Consider the following 17,803-nt stretch of genomic DNA (forward strand, 5'->3'; position numbering starts at 1 on the left):
ATTTTATATATATATATATATATATATATATATATATATATATATATATATATATATATATATATATATATATATATATATATATAGTGAAGTACTAAGGAGGGGATTGTCCCTTCTTGTACTGAATCTGTATATGAAGGGACTATTCCTCCTCAGCCTCTCACTCTCTAAACAAATTTTCCACTTTTGGTCCCTAATTTCTTAAGAAAAACTGATGAAGTACTTATGCAGGTGAAGCACAAATTATGTTCCAATAGTTTATTCTCTGTAATAAAAGAAAATGCTAATGTGTATCTTCAAAAAATAAAATTTTAGGTTCAGGTGCTTTAAAAAGGAAGTGGTTGGATGTTTTGTGTACTCATAAACACTTTCAGCACATCAATATAGAATAATATTATAAATAGGGAGGTGAGGAGGAAGTATACCTCCTCAAATTCAAAGCAGTATCGGTTAGTTCTGCTGTGTCAGTGTGGCTACCTAATTTCATTTGGAAGAAAACTTATTTTGTCTTTAAATCTGGAAATCATGAAAGTTCGGTTAGTTTTCACATCAATGTTTTTATGTTGATACAGAATAATGTTTTCAAAATTTTGTCCTTTAGATTTTAAATTGTTAATTCTTTATTTTCTATAGAAAAGGATCCCTTTTTACCTAGGATGGCCATTTATTACCATAAACCGGTTGGTCCATTTGTCAGGGTTTAAAATCAAGTTTATACTATACATCTAGGAGCTTTTTTTTAACCATTGCATAATATAAGTCATTGATCTTAGGCTACGACGTAGTTTTAAGACTTAATTATTAGAAACTAATAGTGAAAAGCTTATGGCTTTGTTTGCGATTTTTATGTCTATATAAAGTAGAATTTCTCCAGAATCTTTCAGTCGAATTTTGTCCTCTGATATCCTCAAATATAAGAAATAAGCTCAAAATGAACTATGTAAGTGTTTAGAATAGTCATGTTTAATTCCTATATTAAATTGAGACACAGATTTGTACAATATTGCAACTACCCCCATATTATTATGGCACATCTAGCCTCTTAATTTGTTTTTAAAACTATTTCTTACTCAGAATGCTACTGAATAATTAATTAAAATAAATAAAATAAATCATTAAAGTTTTGATCATTCCTTCAGTCAAGTTATACTCTTTGAGCTGTAAAAATATAAATAAAAAACATCAAAGTCTTTATTTTAACTACTTAGAGAAGTCATTTGTTCATATGAAATTGTTCATAATGTTTTCATGAAATCACAATGAAAATTTATATAATACTGCGAGGCATTCAATTTATTTTGTTTTACGCGTAATTATAGTTAACATCAGGGGCATAATTTGCTATGAAACAGCAGGGTAGGGACAACCACCCCTCCCAGATCTAGGCCCCGCCGTAAGATCCAGTCCCCTTCCTCAGATTATATGTAGTTCATTCAAAAATATCTTCAAAACTTGGATAAGCCTGCATAATTTAAGCATCCACAGAAACTAGTTAGTTTTCTTTAAAATATCTTTACCTTTATGGAACTATATGACTCATTTTTCAGTTTTTACTTTCACTTGATTTGGGAAAACAAAAGCAGTTCATTGATATATTTTATTGCACAATGTGACAATATTTCAACTACAGCAGCACACAGGGTGGAAAGAGAATAGGACTCACTTTCTTACACAATCTTCAAATTTTTACAACATTTTCCATATTTTCCAAAATTATCTTATAATTTGGGTATTTTTCCTTTTTGAACGATTTTATAATTCTGAAAATCTGACAATTTTCCGAAATGCTCCGCCCCTATGCAGTCATCTATAGTGTATGGATCAGATTTATAATACTGATACAGTAAGATATATAACTAGAATAAATTTTAGTAAGAATATGATTTATATCGTCAAGACCTGTTTTGTTGTTTTCATTAAGTGACTTAAGCACATAAATCATACCGTGTATTTTAAAACCGCCGCGGTTGTCCGCCACCGTATGTTTTCCGCCACCCAGGAAATCTTGCATCATCAAGACGATTAGTTGGGTAAGAATAGACAGTTTAGGTCGGTTAGTCTATGTCTATGTCTATATTTATGTCTATGTCTATGTTTTTGTCTATATCTGTGTCTATGTCTATGTCTATGTCTATTTCTATGTCTATGTCAGTTCTTATATTTATCTCCATGTATATGTCTATATCTATGTCTATTTTGACCTATCTGAATTAAAAGGTGGCGTTAAAACACTGATACCCACAAAGCAGGTACTTTATTAAAGTTAGAGGTAAACATTAATCCTATGATTTTAACCAAATACATGGTAGAGTTTTTCATTTAATTTTAAGCAAGCTTAATCAACAAAGTTTTTTTTTTATCCATCTGAAATCTTAAATATATTGTCGGTATCAAGTTATACATTTGTTTTTAATTCAAAAAAAATGCTACTTATTACTGTAGCTAAAATTATATATTACGAACTGTAAGTAAGGGGCGATGCGGCTCAATAGTAACCAAAACTAAATGAAACAGAGTCTTGATAATAGTAGATACGCCAAAAGAATCTAATTTTGACGCTTATAAAAAATATTTAAAGTTTTTGAAGTTTAACGTTATCCATCAAAAGTTACGATCCTGAGAAAATTTTCATACTATTTGAAAAAGGGAAGAAACTCCCCAAAGAAATCAATTGACCTTAAAGAAAATCACAAAATGAGCTTTAGGGTGTAAGAGAACCTCACTCTAGAGGTTTCAAGTTTCTATATACAAAAATTGAATTTAGAATTGTTGGCCTAAAGTGAGACCACAGGCGAGTGTTTATATGTTTTTTATAATTTTCTTTTCCCCAGTGGTGATTGTATTGTACCATTGATACTAGAAAATCGAGAGAGGGCTCATTAGATCGTAAATCAAAAGTTCTAGTGCTCTTTTTAAGTGACCAAACATTTTGGAGGGTAGGTAACCCCCCTTCCACACCCCTTTTTCCCCAAAAATGTCTGATAAGAATTTTGAGATAATGATTTCTTTCAGCATGTTTGAAAGATTTATTAACTATGTCTTTGAGGATAACCTAATTCCCTAGAGCCCTGGATGGAAGGGCTTGAAGCTATGAACTTTGTCCATTACTTACATATTGTACTGGCTCTTGGGAAATCTGAAGATATTTAGAGCGGAGATGTTTTGCGATGGGGGTGCTTACACGGGAGGATCTTATCTTGGAGGAGTTTTCGGGGGAGAGAAGGGAGATTTCCACGTGAGGAAGAGCTGGACTTCCCACAATCAATTAAAAAACCTATCAGAAATTAAACGAGAAAAGAAACCTTTTTACTTAAAGTAAGGAGCAACATTACAACTCAAACTAACAGAAAATATTAAGTATATGAGGGGGGTTGCCCTCTCCTCAGTACCTAAGTCTGTATGCTTATTTGTCTTTAAGTTTGTTAAAAGGATGTTATTCTAATTAAATGGCCCTTCTGCATTAGGAGTTATTCTTTAGTAATTGGAACAAACATTGAAACTTTAGCGTAAAGAGCGAGGTAGTGAGGTACTGTCTAGGTTAGATGGCAAAATACATTTATAATAAATATCGCTAGCCCCTTCATTACAAGAAATATTACAAGAGATTTTGCAAGAAAAAAATAATGCAAAAAAAATGTTAACTAAAAATGACAGAACAATTACGATTAAAGATTTGAATTCAAGGTAACTGACTGAAATATAATTCAAATTCTGTGGCTGCTTCTATCAAAGAAATGAAGCAGCTAAAACCCATTTGAATTACACTGCAATTTCTTGGAAATGCTAGAATGGGGCTGAAAATAGAAATGAGTTTCTTTATGTATTTAAAGCCAGTGTTTCATTTTCTTTTTGAAGATAAAATATATTTGACATAATTATGTTATTTTTCAATCACTGCTTACTTTGTGATCTTTTACCATTTAATTATGCTTATTAAATCTTTATAATTTCGTGGAAATGCTAGGATGGCGTTGAAAGTAGAAGTGAGTTTCTTTGAGTATTTAAAGCCTGTTTCATTTTCTTTTTCAAGATATAATATATTTGGCAAAATTTTGTTATTGTTCAATCACTGCTTACTTTGTGATTTTTCACTATTTAATTATGCTTAGTAAATATTGATACTGATTTTAGTCATTATATTGGATTGATGAATGCAAGTTTGAGATGAATAGGCAAAAATGTAAAGATTGTCCATAGTTTGAATAAAACAAATAAAGATTATTTGTCTAAAATGAAGATCGTTTCTGTAAAAAAAAGAATTTGAAAACCTCGTTCTTTTGGAAAAAATATTAAAATCATGATTTTTTTAAACATTTTATTTTCTTTTTTTTAGATTTTCCTTCTTTTACTTGGTTTTACTACAGCATTGCCACAGGGGATACCTATTGGGCAATCAGCTGATGCATTACCAAACATTGAAGGATTCCCCAACATATATAGTACTCTTCAACCACGACTTAATGATTTTGGTGAAGATTGTGTTACGAAACGTCCAAGGAATCCAACGGACGAAACTTCCGTGGAATCCAAACATTGGGGCTGATCTTGAAGTATAATTTTTAAAACAGAATTTTTGATTTTTATCTTTGATTAAAATTTTGTTATGATAATCTTTCCTTGCTTTATCCATGTATTCACATTTGCTATCGATAAATCATGAGTAAGGTTTTTGGTTAAAGCAAAAACAGCTAAACGGTTGAGTCTGCTGCTTCAAATGGGCCTCCCCTAGGCCATTCAGCACATCCCCTGTTTTCCTATAGACGAACGCTAGATATGTAGGGTACCTTCATCGAAGGCACTGACCCAGAAGGTATCTCGTCCTTGGGAGCCCGTAAAAGAAACTGGGGCACCCGCTCCCGGGGGAAGGGTTGTAAATAAAGGCAAGGGAGGAAGAAAGCCTCCCGAATACGTACTTGAAAACTCCTGTCAGCATGTAAATACATCTCGTGAGTTACAAACTTTCATCTAGTAATGGGTTAAGTTGTATGGTGACACAGAACGCCGCCATCGGAGAATCCTCTATAGGAGGTCAATCGTGGCAAGACGTAAGATCATGATCTGTGGCCACTGGAAATGGGTGTCTAAATTCAGTCGAAATAACCATAAGACGGGGGATCGTGTGTTCAACTCTTTTCCCAACTGAGGAGTGGCAACCCTTGAGGTAATTTTAGCCTAGTAAACGATTGGAACATTTGCACAGGATTCTGATTAACAGATATTTATCTGGGCCTGGTCTGTTTTAGTGGGCGTTCTTAAGCATAAAAAAACTCTTTCTAGCTTGTTTATCTACCATGGGTTGCTTCCCTAGAATTGCATAATATTTGTATGCATAAATATATAATTAGCCGGAGGTAATAGGCTTGAAATTGTCCACGGAAGACTTAAATTCTTGTGTATAAAAGAGCATGGGCAAGTGCTGAAAACCAAGGTATGATAAATATGAAGCCATGCTTGTGCAACTGGAGACCTCAGGTATTTCTTGCGGTCTTACTCAAAGCCATTTTAAGAGTTCCGTAGTAGGCCTGAGAAAATGTCCTAGTCCCCGTCCTACACTGGTTCTGTAACCGAAGCTTTTCCTGAGGCCAAACTAATTTCAATGAATAAAAGAATATGAAATTTGCAACTTGGAATGTTACAACACTAAAAAATAACTTTCATGTCGAGATTTTGATTAACAATTTTTAAAGGTTAAAACTGGACTTACAGGGACTTGCAAAAACTCATATCAAAGGGGTAAGAAACATGAAATAATGTGTAATAGAATTATTCACTCAGGCAGTACAGATAGGGTACAAAGACAAGGAGTAGGTCTCATGATAAGTAAAGGAGCTGCCAATAACAATAATAATAAATTTTTATTGCCCATCATAATTTACAAAAGCACATAACTGAAGGAGTAGAAAAAACAAAACACAATGAAAATAAATTCAAAGCATCACCGACGACAAGCCTATAGAAATACATTCAGAAATGTAAAAATAAAATTTTGATGATTTAAAAACGACTCAGTCCTTCTTCAGATAGTATCTAAGGGGCTAGTGACTCTTTATATGGTCGGTACAGTAGTGTTGCTAGTCCATAGGGGCAGCCAAAGAAGGTATTTCACATATTTGCACAAACACTTTCTAATATCAGTAATATTACTGCGAGATAAAAACTTCTAAAACGGTGAAAGAACAACAAAATGCGTCTATGCCTTTTGTATGAATTTCACTTAAAGTCACAGGAACAAGTAGACAGGATCCCAGGAGGAAATTATTTTTTTAAGATATTTTAAATCTCAGGTCTGTAGAAATAGGGGTAGGTGGTAATCTACATAAGGTTGAATTTGGTGCAGGAAAGGAAAACAGTAATGACTACAAACTGCTGCAATTTTGTTAGTATAAAAATCTACATATAACTAATAAAGTATTTGGTCATAAGATTGCTCATAAGTTGACATGGTAATCACATCATGGTAAGACAGCTAACCTTATTCATTTTGTTATTGTAAACCGAAGACTGATAACATCAATTCAATACAATAGGGCATATAGGATTCCTATATTTGATGTTAGAAATAAAGATGTTAAGTAGTTTCTAGGGTTAATTGAAATCTGAGAGGTAGTTACTTTCCAAAAGCTATGACCTTGTGAGACTCGAGGCTGAAAATTTGAAAGGAACTTCCCAGGAACAGTCGGATACTAAACTTGAGAATTTAAAATTTGACAATGTAGAAATGGATGAAATAACTTCTGGGAAATAACTTGTAAACTTGCTGATGGTGTTTTAAGGAAGAAAGCTAGGAGTGCATCTAGGAATATTTGTGGAAATATTTTATGTTTAATAGAGAGGAGAAAGGACTCTCAAGAGAAGTACCAGGGTGATACATCATATGAAATGTAAAAAAAATGGAAACAGTGTCCAAATATGAACTAAGGAGGTTGGAAGTAGAGGCAATGGTTTAGGGCCAAGAATACACATAGGATTAGTGAGAAAAGAGCAGTATCCGGTGATTTTCAAAATATCCTTATCAAGCCCCTCTACGATAAAAAAGATAAGAGTGACTGTGGTAATTATAGAGGTATTAACTGGATTTTCTTAGGTAGCAAATTAGCTACTATGATAATAATTTTTAGACTTAAGGATTCTGTAGATAAAGTTTTAAGAGTTGAACAGTGCCGTTCTAAAAAAGGTAGAGGATATGGCTGCCAAACTTCCACTCTTAGTCTAGAGAACCGCTGAGTCATTAAAATCCTGTAGTCAGTTTATCATTAGCCAGTATTTATTTCAGAAAGAAGTACAAATGGAGTAACAATGATTGAAAATAGATAATAAACAGAAAAGGAACATTTAATGATTTGGAACGCAAAATACATAACAATGAAAAACAAGACATAAGATCCAGTAAATCCATTGAAACAACACTGAAATTGTGATTTGGTTCAAATGATTTTCAAAATTCATTCTGTCTTTCTGTAATGATAACAAAAATCTTTAGCTTTATATTTTTCTATTACTCTGGAATTTATGTTTTGAACAGAGAGCTAACTTATCCCTTCCGATATGATGGATCGTAAGGAATATAGCAACAGAGTATGCTCGATAACAAAAACATTTATAAATAACGTAATGAAATAGCGGTTAAGTAACACATTACTGCCGACAATTAGTCCGGAGGTACGGTGAACTTTTTCTAAAGAATGCTTAAAAAGATCCAAAAAATTAAAATTAAGTACTGAAATAATACTGCCGACTACCGACAAGGAGTCCGAAGGTACGGTGAAATTTTTCTACAGAATGCTTAAAAAGATCCAAAAAAATAAACTTAAGTACTTAAATAATAGAAGTAATGCCTTAAGGCCTCCGACAACATTCCTAACCTTTTTGAAAACTTGATCAAAAGTGAGGTGTTTGTTACGTCGTAAGAAATGTTTTCTAAAAGATGCAGGTGCCTGTTACTTAATTGGAGGTGAGGGCGAGACAATCATCGTGAGTTTGTTGCAGTATTGAAAAATAGTTCGGTGTGTCAGCATCAAGTATATTATTCTTTAGTAATGGATGCTTTCACTCAATTAGATATTGAAAGCACTAAAAATGTCAAAATGAAATATAGGCTACCTTATACAGCAGAAAAAATCGCAAGGCGTAGCTGGCTAACCCTAGAATGGGACGAGATGTGTGCACGATAAGCTACAAAATTGAACAAATTCAAGTCAGAAACACAGTCATACTTTGCAAAATAAGTCAATATAATGCATATAAAAGGATTAAAAGACGTATTAAATATACTAGCGAAATATATTGAAAAAATTATGGTCTGAATAAATCTGTAAGAAAGAAGTAAGTTTCTTACTAGCAAGATCTATTGTTAGTCTATAATCAATAGTGATAGCGTCAGGATTAAAAATGAGTGGATTTGAGAAACTAAAACTCATACGGAATGTAGTGACTTCGGAAAAATGTTCAATTCTGAATGATGACTCTCTAGAGTAATCTCTTCAACGGAAAATATTTTCTTAAAGAATTCTTTACGAGGCATTGAGAATTAGGCTCCATCATTGGACTATAACATAAGATTTTTAAGTCTCAGCCCAGATGCATTTAAGTTACTGATATATTAATTGAACAAAACAAAATGATGTTGATATATGGCAAATTTTCACGGGAAAAGAAATAACTCTAAATATCCTGTCTAAAGATTGTTTGTGACGTCACTATTCCTCCTCCTAGAAGACTTTCACTTCCCATGTCGGTTTCTTTTTGGATGTGAGACAGTCATCGAAAGATTTTACCCATGTCCGTAATGTTTGTATACACTAATTTTTTTATGCTCCAATTGCCACTACGATAAATGTGATTAATGGGAATATACTTACCCTAGCATGATTGCAAAAAACCCTAAATGTGATTTCTGTTTATTTTTAAGAGACAGGTATCATCTTGGTTTTAAATTCTTTAGGGAAGAAGAACCTTGACTACGCTTCAATTGCTGAAATAAAAAGAGAGATTTTTTTAGGGCATCGCTGTAAAGATACAGGGTACGATGATTGTAAACCTAGAGACTTTTATTTGGATGTTACAGAGAGAAATTCTTCATATGAGAACATTGCTTCACATAAGCATATTAAAAGAAACAAATTTGATGATATGAATCAGAATAATATTATTGACTTTACAGAGAGATATAATAAAGTTACATTCCTATGCAATTGTATAGTATTTGTCGTAAAATTACGACAAATCATATACAACTATGCTATGAGTTTTTGCAAACCTTTCTTTGGTTATACCATTCTCAAATAACTGTACCATTTTCTCGAACCCATAAAATATCATAGTTTTTTCCTGGATTTTTAATAAAGAATACTGATGTCGATCAAAGCCAACTAAATAGTAACCACAGAAGTATATATTAGTCATAGAGAACACGCTCGGATCACGCTTACAATTTGAAAGACTTAATCGAATAGGTTATGAAATAGCCAGATTACCAAACTATGTGGGAGGTACTTGTAAAGAACTACCTGAATTTGTAAAATATAAAAAACTTGCATTAATATAAAAAATGACATTAAATGCTTTGTTTGGTATCAGTATCAAGTTCAATCAGCATAGTTTGATATCAGTATCTAAATAACCGTTACTATCTTTCCCATTTCCTTCTATAGCCTTTAAAATCATACTTTTATCTAATTGTTTAAATTTCTTTTCAAATCATCAGTTTTAGAATCAAAGTTCTTAGCTGCAAATGGATCAACCGTTTCATCTTTAATATCAATCATGGTAACTATTTTTCCCATATTTAACTGTAGCACATTTCATTGCTTTAATCATTTACAAATTCATCTTCCCTAATAGTACGATTATATTTATTTTCAACTTTCATCTCACTTAATTTTTCTCCATTTATAACTAAATAATCTTATTAAACCAATTTCCAAATCGCAAATAATTGATATATTAACATCCAATTAGTATATAACGCTAAACAAATCTCCGTTGGTGGAACTGGTTAAAACGCTTTACCCTGTCAAACAGTTCCTGGTAACGAACTGTAGTAAGGAGCGACCCGGCTCAATGGTAATCAAAACTCTAAAAAATTGAATTTTGATATCAATAGCTACATCAAAAGAATTGCATTTTAATGCTGATTTCAAATATATAACTTTCATCAAGTTTAGTCTTACCCATCAAAAGTTACGAGCCTGAGAAAATTTGCCTTATTTAAGAAAATAGGGGGAAACACCCCCTAAAAGTCGTAGAATCTTAACGAAAATGACACCATCAGATTCAGTGTATCAGAGAACCCTACTGTAGAAGTTTCAAGCTCCTATCTACAAAAATGTGGAATTTTGTATTTTTTGCCAGAAGACAAATCACGGGTGCGTGTTTATTTGTTTTTTTTTGTTTTTTTTTCTTTTTCCCAGGGGTCATCGTATCGATCAAGTGGTCCTAGAATTTTGCAAGAGGGCTCATTCTAACGGAAATGAAAAGTTCTAGTGCCCTTTTTAAGTGACCGAAAAAATTGGAGGGCACCTAGGCCCCCTCCGACGCTCATTTTTTCCCAAAGTCAACGGATCAAAATTTTGAGATAGCCATTTTGCTCAGCATAGTCGAAAACCATAATAACTATGTCTTTGGGGATGACGTACTCCCCCAAAATCCCTGGGGGAGGGGCTGCAAGTTACAAACTTTAACCAGTGTTTACATATAGTAATGGTTATTGGGAAGTGTACAGACGTTTTCAGGGGGATTTTATTTTGTTTGGGGGTGGGGCTGAGGGGAGGGGGCTATGTTGTTGGATCTTTCCTTGGAGGAATCTGTCATGGGGAAGAAAAATTCAATGGAAAGGGCACAGGATTTTCTAGCATTACTATAAGAAAACAATGAAAAAACATTAAAACGTTTTTTTCAAATGAAAAGAAGGAGTAGCATTGAAACTTAAAACGAACAGAGATTATTACGCATATGAGGAGTTCTAAAAATACTTTAGCATAAAGAGCAAGGTATTTAGGAGGAGATAAATACCTCGCTCTTTATGCTAAAGTATTTTTAGTAATTTCAACTATTTATTCTACGGCCTTTCTGATTCAAGGGTCATTCTTAAAGAGTTGGGACAAAACTTACGATTTAGTGTAAAGAGCGAGGTATTAACGAGGGTACAAACCCCCTCGTATACATAATAAAAAATATAAGATTATGAAAGTTTGTTACGTAAGTTAATTCTTAAGTTAATTATATTTTTTACTAATAAAAACGTTCGTTAAAAATTAAAAGTTATAGTTGCCTTTTTAAGTAACCGAAAAATTGGAGGGCAACTAGGCCTCCTTCTCCACCCCTTATTTCTCAAAATCGTCTGATCAAAACTAAGAGAAAGCCATTTAGCGAAAAAAAAGAATTAATATACAAATTTCATTTTAATAATTTATTTGCGGAGAGCCAAAACCAAACATGCATTAATTCAAAAACGTTCAGAAATTAAATAAAAAAAACTAATTTTTTTTAGCTGAAAGTAAGGAGCGACATTAAAACTTAAAACGGACAGAAATTATTCCGTATATGAAATGGGTTGTCCCCTCCGCAATCCCTCGCTCTTTACGCTAAAGTTTGACTCTTTACCACAATTCTACTTTTTAAAACAATTAAAAGTTTTAGCGTAAAGAGTGAGGGATTGCGGAGGGGACAACCCATTTCATATACGGAATAATTTCTGTCCGTTTTAAGTTTTAATGTCGCTCCTTACTTTCAGCTAAAAAAAATTAGTTTTTTTATTTAATCCTTTCAGGATCCAGGTTCAAGTGCAGTATCTGGCAAACTTTTTAGTGGTTCTGTATGTCAAATGAAACAAAAACAATTTTTAAAACTGTCCTTACAGGTGAACTTGGTCGAGATGGTCAAGTAATTGACAGATCATCAGTTGTGATCCAACAGTATGACTCTGACTGCTGCTTTGTGTAGCATTTAATGATTTAAATACGACTTAGTCAATTATCTCACTGATAAAAACGGAGCACTTGATGATATTAATACAATCTAAGAAATACTATCATTGTTACGTCGTGTAGCAGAAGGGATAAAAATGTCTGGTCAATAAATTTCAAATCATTTTCATGGGTTTTTTATTTTGATAGTCTATCAACATTTCTATTATTTACTGTGTGGAGATAAGCGAGTATTGACCAAAGAAAGCATTTACTATCATTTTTTCATTTTAATGCAAGCTTTTTATATTTGATAAACTACAGTAGTTCTTTATAAGTAACTCCCACATAGTTTGGTAATCTTGTCAATCTAAAATCTGTTCCATTAACTCTTTCAAATTGTAATCCTCATTTGGGCGTATTAACTCTTTCAAATTGTAATCCTCATTTGGGCGTATTCTCCATAACAATGTATGTATGTATAGTATGACAATGTATGGGCGTATTCTCCATAATTGTATGTATATTTCTTTGGTTAATATTTTAGATGACTTTGATCGATATCACTATATCGTATTAAAAGTCCAGGAAAACGATGATAATCAATAGGTTTGAGAAAATGGTATAGTTATTTGAGAATGGTATAACCGACGAAATATTTACAAAAACTCATGGTATAATTGTATAGGATTTGTCTGGTACTCAAGATATGAATTTTGTCCGAACAGGACCAGTAGGTTCTAAGTGCACCTTTGCCAAACCATTGGAGGAGAGCATTTCATTAATCTCTCTAAATACAATTGAATCCTATTGAAAAATTACCTCTGATGGCAGTGTTCTATTATACTTTGCACCATGAACAAAATCAAATAATCAAAGTATTCAATTTGGATGCCGACATGTCAAAATACAAATCGTATTACGTACCTTCAGATTTCCTCGAGTGTATTCAAAGTACCAACAATACCCTTATTATTGTTAACAGTAGTCCATAAGCTGTAAAGATGTGGCATTTGCTATTCACTTTTCAAACAGCGAAGAATATTGAGTTTTCCGATCCTATTGGTCTACCGTATACGTTTTACTCCACATACTAAATAATTTTTTGAGCAAAGCGGAAAATCCATTATTCAAAATCGGAAGCAAGTTCAAGATTTATTAACCAAAAGCTTTGGTTTTCATGCACTGTTAAATTTTATTTTTTGATGTCACAGATATACTTATGGTAATTTTTTTGTATTTATGGTGCCAATCCTTGATTGAATGACTTTCCTGTTGAGATACCCTTTTATACCTTTATAATATTAATTTCAGTGGCCTAAGACTGAAATGTTTTAGAAATGTCTGTAAATTTGTTTATTAGTATATTTATGTTTAAAAAACTCTGTGTCCTTTAGATTTCTTCCTCCTTTTATAGACGACCATCGTTAACGATAAGTGGCAGCAGTTAACAAGGATTCCTCTTGGCTTGTTGAGTAAGGGTCACGTTTTCTGCAATATAATGTAACTTTATTAATATTATACCTCTTCGTAAAGTGAATAATACTGTTCTTATTCATATTATAAATTCACTTCTTTCAATTTGCTTATTTGAAGCAACGTCACACAAAAAATTCTCGTATGAAGAATCACTTTCTGTAACATCCAAATAAAAGTCATTAGGCTTATAATCATAGTAGACTTTTTATTCATAGCGATGTCGTAAAAACCATACTCTTCTTATTTCAATAATTGAAGCATAGACCATGTTCGTCTTCCTTAAAGAATTCAAAACCACAGCGATACCTGTCTCTCAATAAACGGAAATTATGTTTAAGTTTTTTTGAATCGTGCCAGGGTAAGTATTTTCCCGTTTATCACATTTATCATATTGATAATTGGAGCATAAAAAACGTCTAGTGTGGGAGTCAGAAACTTCTTCAAGACAGGAAATACAGTCTTGAAATCGCACTGCATATGTTCTGTACAATCTACATAATCTACACTTGCATAATCTACACTTTTCATTATAGTCATCAACAAAAGAATAATTTGCAAAGGATGACCAGTTATCCATTGTATAAAAACATAATGGATATGGGTAAAATATTTTTCGATGTTTACTTTCTCACATCCAAAAAGAAACTGACTAGGGAATTTTAAGAGGAAACTTTAACATTTATCGTAAATGGCCTACCGCAGTATGTTAAAGAAGCGATTGAGATATAAAAATATATATATATAAAAAGAAATTTGGCTATAAATAGCGACATACGAGGTCTAATTTCCTTAAATCCCTTAAGCCTAAGACTAATTTCCTTAAAGCCTATTTTATAACAGTTTAATATTAAAAGACAGTTTAATATTAAGTTTAATTTAAGACAATATGTCCGCATATCAAATGAAAACCAAATTGTAGACTGACAAAATCTGTCGCAAGACCAAGGATACTTATTCAATCTTTGGTAAATTCTCTTTCGTTGATATCTTTTTGGTTTTCTTTTTGTTGTTAGTTTTTTTGTTAGTTTTCATTTTTGATTCAGTGTCTTTTCTCCTCTTGCACAATTAGCTTTGAAAGGTAAAAATTTTGTATTTGTTTTTTTTTTCTTCGTTTAGCAAAGTTGGTGAAGGTACTTGTCGAAGTATTTGCTTGATTGTCGTTTTCACATTTTGCTACTGGCTGAAAAAATCCTCGTTTTCTCACCGATTTGATTTTTTTCATTTTTTTTTACATCCAGGTGGTCCAAAGAGAGAACTTGTATTATCCCGGAAACTGCTAAAGTTATTCAACTGAATGTCTTAATGCACGTTGACTCTTACACTGACTAAACAAGTGCTGTATACGTCAAGGTTTTCAATTGGGCGTATCTACAATATCTCAAGAATGGTTGTGTATTCAGTGGAAAATTTCACAGAAAATTGAGGGAGACAAACTTACTGTCAAAGCTTGTCAAAGCTTTAAAAAGGACATACAATATATAAAGATTAGCAAAGGGCATTAAATGGAAACTTTCATGAAATGTCCAAGGGGTATTGTAGTAAATCAAAATTTGTAAATGTAGTAAAACACAGGGTGTTGTAAGTTATGCCCTGGGGACATATATGGTTTTATAGAAGGAATGCCCGCATCAAGGAGGCACATTCATGCCTCTTTAAAGAGGCGAACCACGACAATGTTAAGCTATCTTCGGTTCCAGTGGTCGCAGAGGGATGGGGAGGGATGCATTTCGTAGCCCGAGCTCCAACTAAGATGGGATAACTTTTCCTTCATGGGGAAAATCTGGCCGAAAGTTTCGACCCGCCAACCCCACCCCCCCTTTAACGTTGTCCGATCGGGCTGAAATTCACAAGTTAAGGTCCCCTAGGGCCCAGGAGCTTATCCGCGAAATTTCAGCTCGATCCCATAACTCCTTCCCTGTTTTCCAGAAACCACGCATAGCCACTTAATGTTCATGTTCTCCTTTTGTTTTTTTTCACCACGCCTACAGGTCACAGCCGACATCGGATCTGGGTGTACGAAGACTCATTCGACGCAGAATTCTCCGAGTAATTTTCCTGGAAAGTTTCGTCGGAAAATCTAAACCCCCCGATTTTCTAGCTTAGAAAAACCCATTTCCCCATAAGAGCCCATGTTAATTTTTGAAATTCTTAAAAGTTATTTAAAAGTTATATTTATACACATGCAGGTATTTCAACTTCAAACATGCCCAGTTAGCTCAGTCGGTAGAGCGTGGGACTTTTAATCCTAAGGTGAAGGGTTCAAGTCCCTTATCGGGCGTTTTTTTTTTACAAAATATGAAAAAAACTTCGTTTTCTTAAAGAGTTAAAGAGGCTGCGTCCCAAAGTCGAACCTTAAAACGTACAGGAATTAGGAGAGGCAGTTGGGGGGGATGCCGACCCCCAAACCCCCCGCTTTTAAAGACTCTTTTGTACAGGTTGTTTGTTGTGGGGGGCCGCCGCCCCCCTAACCCCCCGCTCTTGGCTTCGGAAAGGCCCTCTTTTAATTAACAAAAAATTGAAAATTGAACACAAGAGGACAGGAGAACCATTGCGCCGAAACTAGTAATTAGTAACAATGAAGTTGACCACTCCATTTACATTTTAACATAATTATTGAAACTGTTTCCCAGACACAGAGCACACAAGCTAAGAGCTGGGGGTGAGGGTAGGGTAGCAAACAAAAACCTGTTTTGTATTTTTTGTTAATTAAAAGAGGGCCTTTCCGAAGCCAAGAGCGGGGGGTTAGGGGAACGGCAGCCCCCCACAACAAAAAACCTGTACAATAGAGTCTTTAAAAGCGGGGGGTTTGGGGGGCGGCAGCCCCCCAACTGCCCCTCCTAATTCCTGTACGTTTTAAGGTTCGAGTTTGGGACGCAGCCTCTTTAACTCTTTAAGAAAATGAAGTTTTTTCATATTATAGACTTTAGAGAGAGCTAATATGAACGGAAATTGAAAGTTCTAGTTCAATTTTTCCCAAAAAATCGGAGGGCAACTAGCCCCCAACGCCGTTTTTCCCTAGGTCCATCCGATTAAAACCTGGAGATGGGCATAATGTAAATTTAGTTCAAAGAACTAACCCTTTGGGGTCTACACAATGTTCCAGGGCCCAATGACAGGCGTTGTTAGTTATGTGCTTGGGCCATATAATGTTCTTATAGAAGGGATGCTCATATAAAATTCAGAGGGCTCATTTGACTGGAAACTGAAAGTTCTAGTTAACTTTTAAATTGTCAGAAGAGATCGATGGGTAACTATCCCCTCCCCTCACGCCATTATTTTATGCAAGAGTTCACAGATTACATAACAGTTCTGCAGGGTCAACACAGCCCCTTGAGGCCGGGGGCAGGTGTCGTAGGCTATGGTTTTACGCCACATATGGTTCTTAAAGAAAAGATGTTTTATAAAATTCCGAGAGGGCTCATTTGTTTGGTAATTGGAATTTCTAGTTCACTTATTAAGAGTCAAAAGAGATCAGAGGGTGACTAGTCCCTGGCCCTTTTTCCCAAAAATCCTCCGATAAAAATCTTAACATAGCCCTTTCCTCAAATATATTTACAAATCAGTCAAGAAATAATACGGCGTCGACACCCCCCCCCCCCAGATCCCCCAGCGTTTTGATTTATGCCCCTGGTTCATATAAGGTTTTTATGAGGAAGGGAAGGTTGTATAAAATTACGTGGTGGCTTGTTTGCTTGGATATTGAAAGTTCTATTTACCTCTTTAGAGTTCAAAGGGTTCGGAAGGAAATTATCACACACACACCCCCCCCCCTTCCCTTCTGCAAACACACACACCCTGTTATGCCGGAAAATATCCAATCAAAATTTTTAGATTTCTGGTTGGTTTGAAATAGTCCAACGATCAAATACAAAAAGCATCAGGGTCAACGTAACCTCCCCCCAGAGTCGGGGGGAACGGTTACAACTTATGTACTGGGAGTATATGAAGTTTTTATGGAAGAAGTGGTCGTAACGACCTCGAAGGGGAATCAAATGATTAAAATTTTAAAGTTCTCATTTTAAGAATCAAAGTGATCCGAAAGCAGCCTGTTCTCCCCCCCCCCCCCACCAGAACTTTTTTTTATCAAATTTATCCAATCGAATTTCTTATATAGCCTTTTATTTCTAAATAGACCAAAGACAATGTAACAAAGACTCCAAGGATAATCCAACCCGCTAGAAACTGGGGACAAGTATTGTAAATTATGCCCCGGGAGAATTTTGTGGAAGCTATGGTAATATAAACTTCGGAGGGAGCTCATTCGATTGTATATTGGAATTGGAATATCCAGGGCATAGCTTACAACACCTTCATCTGAATTGGAAGGTCCAATGAATATGCCTCTGGGGATGGCACGAACCACCAGAGTCCATAGGAAATGGACTGTAATTTTTGCTATTCATCCATTCTTTTCAGTTAGT

At 34.2% G+C, this 17,803-nt stretch overlaps 1 long non-coding RNA gene across 1 annotated transcript; it reads left to right on the forward strand.

Annotated features, from left to right (window-relative positions):
- The first annotated feature begins 268 nt into the window (after window positions 1–268).
- On the forward strand, window positions 269–4,610 carry LOC136042217 (uncharacterized). The gene is made up of 2 exons (XR_010621200.1): window positions 269–940; window positions 4,334–4,610. It is a non-coding gene; the product is annotated as an uncharacterized LOC136042217 (long non-coding RNA).
- The last annotated feature ends 13,193 nt before the right edge of the window (window positions 4,611–17,803 follow it).

This window comes from Artemia franciscana, unplaced genomic scaffold, assembly GCF_032884065.1.
Source record: "Artemia franciscana unplaced genomic scaffold, ASM3288406v1 PGA_scaffold_75, whole genome shotgun sequence".
Lineage (NCBI taxonomy): Eukaryota > Metazoa > Arthropoda > Branchiopoda > Anostraca > Artemiidae > Artemia > Artemia franciscana.